Here is an 8,845-nt window from a genome sequence, read left to right on the forward strand (position 1 = left end):
TTGCAGATTAGCGTGAGCTCTCAGCTACTGTCCCTGCCTGCCTGCCACCATGTTTCCTACCACTATGGTCATGGCCTAACCCTCTGAAGCTGTCCCCAGTTAAATGATTTCTTCTATAAGCTGCCTTGATCATGGTGTCTCCTTTCAGCAATAGAACAGTAACTAAGATAAATACATAATTTTCCTCCCTTCCTTTTCCTCCCTCTAATCTTTGTCATGTATCCTGCAACCCCTAGGTCTCTCTCAAATTCATGGCCTCCTTTCCTCAAATTGTTACACGCACATACTATATATATATACACACACACACACACACACATATGTATATATATTCATACATGTAAATATGTATATATACACACATATGCACAAACTTTACATATATATGTATGTATACATAGTGGACTTTACACATATATGTATGTATACATAGTGTGTATAATAATATATATTATTACTCAGCCCATATAATATTACTTGTACAAATACGATTTCAGGCTTTATAACTTGGTACTGGATAGTCAGTTGGCATTTTCATCCCTGGGGAAGTCTATTTCTCCCACTCTGAGCACTCCTTAGTTGCTTTATAGTTCTTTGTCTAGAGTTGAGGTCCCAAGAGCTTTCTCCTTTCCATACTAGCCTGTCTATTGGTGTGGCCCTTATTCAGGCAGCCATGTTAGTGAGACTTCATTCTAGGAGACATTTCTAGGAGACATAATCTCACAGAAAGAAGATCCTCTGACTCTTACAGTCTTTCCACCCCCTCTTCCACAATGATCCATGAGCCGTAGGCATGAAAGTTATATTGTAGATGCATTAGTTGAGGCTGGGCACCACAAAATCACTTATTCTCTACATTCTGATTGTTTGTGGTTTTCTGCAGTAGTCTCTGTCTGCCACAAGGAAACATTTCTTTGATGAGGGTGACACCTATACTTATCTGTGGATATTAGGACAAATATTTAGAATGTAGCTAGAAATTGTGCTGGTTTAGTAAATTGGTAGTTCCAGATTCTCCTCCAAGATACAGACTTCAGTAGCTTTGTGTAGTTGGCTAGGTTTCCTGTGCCAGCATGATTTTCCTTCTTATTAAGTGGACCATGAGTGTTTAGAAGTGTTCTGGGTTACTTCCAAGCTATGTGTACCCCTATTACATCCTTAGGGTTATGGTGTTATGTTGATCATTTTAATTTGTAGGCAACATAGCTGGGTAGAAATATTGGTTGTTTCTCTCTCTTGGAAGCTTGCATGGAACATCCTGGTACCATGAAAGATAGTTTTTTTTTTTTTTTTTGTCTGTTTTTGTTTTATCGAGACAGGATCTCTTTTTGTAGTCCTGGCTGTCCTGGAACTTACTTTGTAGACCGGGCTGGACTCTGCCTCCCAAGTGCTAGGATTAAAGGTGTGCAACCACCACCACCTGGCTATCATGTAAGATAGTCTTAATGGAGGAAAATTTTAGGTTAGATTTAGATCAGATTCTTTGGAGCCTATGCCTAAAGTATATGCTGTCTTCATCAATAGGGACATACCTTTCATCTCTGGGAGGCAAGCAAGGGCAATATCAACAGCCTATAATGTTTTGGGTGTCTCTTAGACAACCCTGAACAAAGGTGGTCTCTCATATTTATGGCTCTTTGGGGGAGGCATTCTCAGCCCAGATCAGAAAACTTCATTTACACACACACACAAACACACACAGTAATTTTAAGTGAGTTAGATCTTATTAGGCCTCCCTAGTTTACCCCATCTCTCTAGTCAGATCACGTGTACCCTGCTAGTCTCCTCTTTATTGGTACCACCCTCCCTACCCTGGCATTGGTTCCTTTTCCCTTTCCTGCTTTCTGAAGTTAATCAGGCTGTCTTCACATCTGAAGAATTGGGCCCAGGAACATCAGATGAAATATTCCTCTTTCTGGGTCTGGGTAACCTCACTCAATCTGATCTTTTCTAGCTCCATCCATTTACCTTCACCATTCCTGGTTTCATTTTTATTTACATTTTCATTATTCATTTATCAGTTGAAGGACGTTTAGGTTGTTACCATTTCCTACATAATATGTGAGTAGAGCAGCAATGAACATAGCTGAGCAGGTATCTGTGGAGTAGGTTCTGGAGTACTGTGAGTATATGCCAAAGAGCTATATTGCTGGATCATATAGTAGATATACTTTTTAGCTTTTTGAGGGTTCTCTATACTCACTGATGGGCTAGACCAATGTTCAATCCCACCAATAGTAAATGAGGGTTCCTTTGTTTCCAAATCCTCTCCAATATTTAACTACTTATTTAATTAGTTATTTATTGTCAGTTATTTTGTTGATCCTTGGTGTTCTGACTGGGATAAGATGAAATTTCAAAGTTGTTTTGATTTTCATTTCCCTAGCTCCTAGGGATGATGAGCGGTTTTTGAAATATTTCTTAGTTATTTTATTTCTTCTTTTGAGACCTTGCTTTCAGATGCCAAGCCCATTATTTTTTTTTGAATGAATTTTTTGACTGGTTAGTTTTTGAATTACTTACATGTTTTGGATATTAATCTACTGTCAGACGTATAGCTGGTAAAGACTGTCTCCCATTCTGTCGGCTTCTGCTTCTTTGATGGGTTCTTCAGCTTTGTTCAGTTCTTTGCTACTTCTCACCTGAGCAGAGGCAGCCATCCTCTTGTGTCTCTCCCAATAAATCTCTTGTGTGAGGTTTGTTGTGTGGTGTGACTTTGTGGTATTTCTGGTATCCTGGATTACATTTCCCTTCAGAGCTGTAATACTTGACTCAGATAGGCTCTCTTGGTACCTGTGCTTCCCCTCGGGGTCTGAGCTGCACTGGGACTCGGTCCACCCACAACATACTTACCTTCTGGCTCTCCCACTAGTGGCAATTAGGTAAGTTTTACCTTTGGTTGGAGTGACACTTCCCTGAGTTTGAGGAAGTGACTGTTGAATGTCTGACACTCCTCTGGCACTCTTAAGCTGAGGTACCTCAGATGTGGCTGATGCTCTCCACCTGCCCTCCCCCCCCCTTTAAAGCTACAATCCTGCAGTTTATTTTGGCTCAGCTGTACTATTGTGCCCCTTCCTGTCCTTTTCTCTTGCCTTCCCTTTGGAGCTGTCCATACTCCCACAGGTCTTCTAGGCCCTTGCGACTTTTGTGACTCCATTACCCTTTCCTGTGGGTGAGACTCCATTTCTTGGACTCATTTTTTATCCTCATCTCTGGCCTCCATGAAAGCCTTGGTACCAGATGCCCAGTTTCTCCTCTCAGTCTAAGCCCCTGACCCCTGTTGAGTGTTGAGGTTTGAGGTTCAGGAAACTTACACCCAACAGTTCAACCAGACCACCCTAATGGTGGAGCTTGCTCACCATTGGAGACTGCTCACCAGCAGGTTGCCAAAAGAGGGGCTTAGCTCTGTAAGACCTAAATCAACTTCTAAGCCACCTGAACGCATGCTTGCTTTCTCTATGATCAAACTAGAAACAATTGTTGACATTGGCCAGAGACATATAGAGGCTGCCCTTATTGGTCCTGTAGGAGACATGATGCATATCCAGGAAGGCATTCTACCTTTTATGCAGAATGGGGGATCTTTTATACCCTAATTAAGGACCCATGGCACCCCAGATGGGAGATGGGGTTCACTGGTAAACTTTTTCTTTTTGAGACAGGGTTTCTTTATGTAGCTTTGGAGCCTGTCTTGGAACTCATTCTGTAAAGCAGGCTGGCCTTGAATTTATAGAGGTCTACCTCTGCTTCCCTAGTGCTGGGATTAAAGGTGTGTACAACCACATCTCAGCATCACTACCCTTCTTAACTCCTTTTCTCCTGTTTTTTTTTTTAATCCTACCAATCTCATCCTGTCTTATAAACTTCTTGTTTAGATTTGTTCAGCAACAGATTCAAATGATTTCTAACCAGACTTTTAATTATTTGCTATTACAGATTACCAGCCCCTAGATCCTGAGCCAAATGCCTGTAATCATCCCCACCCTCCATTATACCCCCAGTGAAAAGATCAAGTTTGCCCCAAGGAATTCAATGTCCCAGACCCCTGACTGTTTATCACTAGTAAACAAAAATGGATAGAATGTAAGCCCCTGGAGGCAAGAATGGCTAGGCCCCATCTGCTACTTCTTTAAAGGCCATCCCAACCTTTGAGGTAGGAGAGTGGTCAGGCCCCACACTGCAGAACAACAACAACAAAAAAGCCCAAGATCAAGCCACAAAAATCCCTCCAATCCCAGGTCACCTGAACAGCTCTGCCCCGAAATCACCCTATATAAAGCCTGCCTCTTGCTCAGTTCTTTGCTGCTTCTAGACTGATCAGAGGCAGCCATCCTCTTGTGTCTCTCCCAATAAATCTCTTGTGTGAGGTTTTTTTATTTATTATACTATTTTTTTTATTTAAAACCAATCTTCTTTTACATACCAATCCTAGTTCCCTCTCCCTCCCATCCTCTCATGCTCCACACCAACCACCCATCTCATCCTTCATCCACTCCCCAGGGAGGGCGAGCCTTCCATGGGGATCATCAAATCATTTGGGACAGGGCCTGGGTGCTCCCCCATATGTCTAGGCTGAGAGAGTATTCCTCCATAAGGAATGGGCTCCCAAAGGCCGTGCACTAGGGATAAATACTAGTTCTACTGCTAGAGGCCCCATAGACTGTTTTGGCCTCCCAAATGATACCCACATTCAGGGGGTTTGGTTCATCCTGTGCTGGTTCCCCAGTTGTCAGACTGGGGTCCATGAGCTCCCACTTGCTCAGGTCAGCTGTTTCTGTAGGCTTCCCCAACATGGTCTTGACACTTTTATCCATCACTATGGGTCATGACTTAATGGTATTCCTTGTCTCCTGTCTGCCAGGATACCTTTCCCTTTAGGTTTCCCTCTCAGAGCTGTAGTACCTCCATGAGGAAGCCTCTCAAAAACTCTAACAGTTAAAGGCAGTATGAAAAGAGCCAGTCTGCTCCCACCCACCCTCCTCTGCTCCTGGATTGACAAGTTGTGGCACAACTTAATGAGAGCTTCCACTATTTCTGTCTTCCATTTGCTGAACATACACGGCCATGGTTTTGAATCTCCAAAATTGCGAGCCAAATAGATTTCTCTTCCTCATAACTAGACTGTGTCTTGTATTTTGTTACAAAGATGAACAGCTGATTAAAACATGTAGTATCTTCTTTGCAAAGCCCCATATTCCTTGAGATCAAGCACAATGTTATATTTACAATATTTACCCAACTACTGCTATAAAACAGCATTAAACATATTAAATAAACATTCAGTACATAGTTATTAAGTAAATAAGTGATTACAGATTACATTTCTAGATATTTGTTCTTCTAACCCACAAACTCTCACATACACATGCATATGTGTACACTAAGGGCTGGCTTATAGATGCCCACACAACAAATTTATAAATGCCTTGGGAAGACCTGTTGGTTAAAATCCATATTTATTTAATCAACTATGATTTACCAAATTGAATCAAATCACAAAATTCAAGGTGCAAGCAATGTGTAAATTATTTCCTCATTTGTCAGGGAAGAGAGATGCTGGGTTATGAAAGCCCAGAAGGAGGAGGACATCTTTGGGTTCCAGTGAGAGGTGCTTCTAGAATCTTTAGATTTAATTACATGGTGGAGTTTTCTTAATTTGTCTTTGGATGGTGTCCATATGTATTCTGGGATCTGTTTGAGTCATAGGCAGGACCTGTGTTACTGGAAAACACAAGGAGGAACACTGAGTGACAGGAGGGTGGTCATGCACAGAGGGATTAGACATTGTGTGATGCTACCTGCTTCTATACAGGTATGAGAAACAGAAAGACCCCCTTTAAACTACACTCACCTGTATGCGTTATCAGCCCTGGACCTGGAGGTGAACACAGAGATAAGAGCACCTATGATGAGAGGTATCAGTCCACCTGTAAGTGCCCTCCCAAGAAATCCTAGAATCTGGAATCAAAATGAACAGAAAGGGCATGAAAACAAGTTTGGATACCAACAAATTTGGTGTTGAACCTGTCTCTATGGCTTTGGAAGTCCCCTAGTATCTCTCAGTTCCACTGGGGAAAATGTCTGTTTGAGCCTTTAAGAGGATCCAGTGTGGGTAGAAAAAAGTTTTTTTTTTCTTTTAACCTCTGAGTACCAGTCATTTGCTTAGGTAAAGACATGTGGCCTGGAGTCAGTGAGACAGTGAAAGTGCTGTGTGTAGGAAGTGAATAGTGTTTGTGTTGTGTACAAGAACACAGAGAAAGGCTGGAGAGATGACTCAGAGGTTAAGAGCACTGGCTGCTCTTCCAAAGGTCCTGAGTCCAGTTCCCAGCAACCACATGGTGGCTCACAGCCATCTAGAATGAGGCATGTAGGCAGACACTGTATACATAATAAACAAATCTTAAAACACACACACACACACACACACACAGGGAGAGAGAGAGAGAGAGAGAGAGAGAGAGAGAAAGAGAGAGAGAGAGGTGAGATAGAGGAAAAAGGAGGCATGGATATCATGAGGGACAAAGAGCATGCAGAAAAAGCCTCCTGAGAGAGGGGAGACTTCCAACGATTGTTAAGGTGCCACATCTTCAGTGATGAGTAGTTTTCTGGTCCCGATGTGCCCTCCTGACACTATTCTTTGTCTTTGTCTTTTCTTTAGTATCTTTACCTTCTGTTTCTCAATCTGTACTCCCCTTCTTAGGTATGAACACGGAAAGTCAGCTCGACCTGTCTGAAGCCTCACAAAGCCTCACATGAGGCTTCCCTTTATCTGGTGAAAAAGATCCAATGAAGTGATTCCTAAGTTGAACTAATTCAGCAGAAGAGGAAACCAGAGGAATATAAGCCTGACACTAGACAGGTAGGAAGCCAATGGAAGTGCTCTTTGAACCACGGAAGAGATGTCAGCTTCCTCAGAGACAAATGGCATGAGCAGTCATCAGCAATGCCCTTCTAGGTAGGGGGCTAGAAGAAAAATAAGAGATAGCAGATTTCAAGAGCAATAATGAAAGATCTCCATGCTGTTCATGAGGCATATTCCTGCACTGGACTTCCACTGCTAGAAAGTGGACCTGAATTAGATTTCAATAAATGCTAAAGATCTGAAGGCTGCTTGTTACTAACTCCAGATAAAGATGAACTAATGGCAGAGGTTAACAAAGGCATAAGGTAGATTGATAGTAATCAATGCTGTTCAGTTATTTCCTCCTGGCCCAAAGCCAACAGAAGTGAAAGGTAAACCGATTGCAATGAGTAATAATTTTTCTGTCTTAAACAGAATTCTGAGGTTTAGGCTACACAATGAAACTTTTAACTGACTACAAGTTAAAAAACAAAACAGTAAGATCATTTATTTCCTTTTTGGTTGGCCTGAAAAGCTGGATTGTCACTTATGTGCCCATGGCACATGCCTGCAAGAAGAGAAGATACTCCAAAGAGAGACACTCTATTTAAATATAAATCTCATGGATCTACATTTCACAATTGTCACTTAAATTGACATCTCGAAGACAGTAGTACAGTTTAACTTGTTAGGACTACGTGGGTTCAGGCTTGTACCCTAAAACTATGACAATGTCACCTGAGAAGAGGTCAAATCTGCATATCAATGTAAAATGTAAAGAGCAAAGACCCCAGGATCTTGCCTCTATTTTTCTGGAGTGTCTGTTATTAGGTGTATCATGTCCCTTTCTCCTTTTCCAAACCCTTTGTCTCAGCAGCTACCAAGATCTTCAGCTTGCCTTCCTGTCTTGTTTTCTTTTCTTTCTAATGTTAGCAAAATTCTCTCAAATCTCCAATGCTCTCACTGAATATGTTTTAAAATTGTGTGTGTGTATTCTTACATGCGTGGAGAGGATTGATATGTGTAGTGTAAGAGTGTGTGGCAGGGCAAGCTTTAGGAAAGGGGTGGGGAGTGGCGATAGAGGAAGAAAGGGGATGAGGGAGAGGCTATGGTTAGTTGTGTAGGTGGAAGGATTTCAATTACAGGGGACACTAAGAGTTCAGTGACAGGCACAGCTTTTAGAGCAAGACCCAGCTCCCCTAGAGCCATTAGTGTTGCTTCCTATACCCCAGGCTATAATCCAGCTCTGTGGACACATGGAGACATCCACTCTGCAAAGAAATCATTGTCTCCCAAGGGAATCTTACTTCTTCACAGTAACTAAATTTCATACAACTTTTGAAATTAGATGCATGCATTCGCTCTTCCTAAGACCAGCAAACTGAACTGAATCCTTCCCAAGGGCAGCCACCCCACAGAGACTTCCCCATATAAATCAAGAGACTTACAGAAGGCATCCTGAAGTTGGCACCTACTGATCTGCTTGGCTCTTTTATGCCCTTAAAAGTTTAGGACAAAGCAAAATTTTTAAAGAAGTTTAGCTGAGCAGAATTCAATTCCTGAATTGTACAACACCAAACTAGAAGAGGTAAAAGTGCTGATGATACTCAACCAAAAGAAGTCTTTATATAGTGTACAGGAAGGGAAAATGAAACAACTTGCTTAGTTGCATGTGGAGAACTGCCTTCTTTGGCTAATGTCAAGTTTGTTTTTGACTCTGAGGTTCAGTTTTGTTTTCCTCTAACAGAAGCATTTAAAGGAAATGTCTGCAGTTCAGTTTAATCTTTTTCTGTTTATGTAAGATCAGATCTACTGGCCTCATTGGCTTTTGTTTACTTGTGATATTTTCAGCCTCTTCTGAGTTGACTCATTGCCTTAAACTGCTCCCAGCTATACCTGCCAACTTGAATTTGGTCCCTGGGATCTGCATGGCTGAAGGAGATAACTGACTCCCCAAAACGGTATTTTGACATTCATGCAAATACCATGGCAAATACTCCCCCA

At 41.8% G+C, this 8,845-nt stretch overlaps 1 long non-coding RNA gene across 1 annotated transcript; it reads right to left on the reverse strand.

The window, feature by feature from the left end:
* Positions 1–5,437: 5,437 nt before the first annotated feature.
* Positions 5,438–8,450, reverse strand: LOC127228879 (uncharacterized). The gene is made up of 3 exons (XR_007835059.1): positions 8,290–8,450; positions 5,852–5,958; positions 5,438–5,721 (listed from the first exon to the last, which is right to left on the reverse strand). It is a non-coding gene; the product is annotated as an uncharacterized LOC127228879 (long non-coding RNA).
* Positions 8,451–8,845: the final 395 nt, after the last annotated feature.

The sequence above is a fragment of the Phodopus roborovskii genome, unplaced genomic scaffold (assembly GCF_943737965.1).
Source record: "Phodopus roborovskii unplaced genomic scaffold, PHOROB, whole genome shotgun sequence".
NCBI lineage: Eukaryota > Metazoa > Chordata > Mammalia > Rodentia > Cricetidae > Phodopus > Phodopus roborovskii.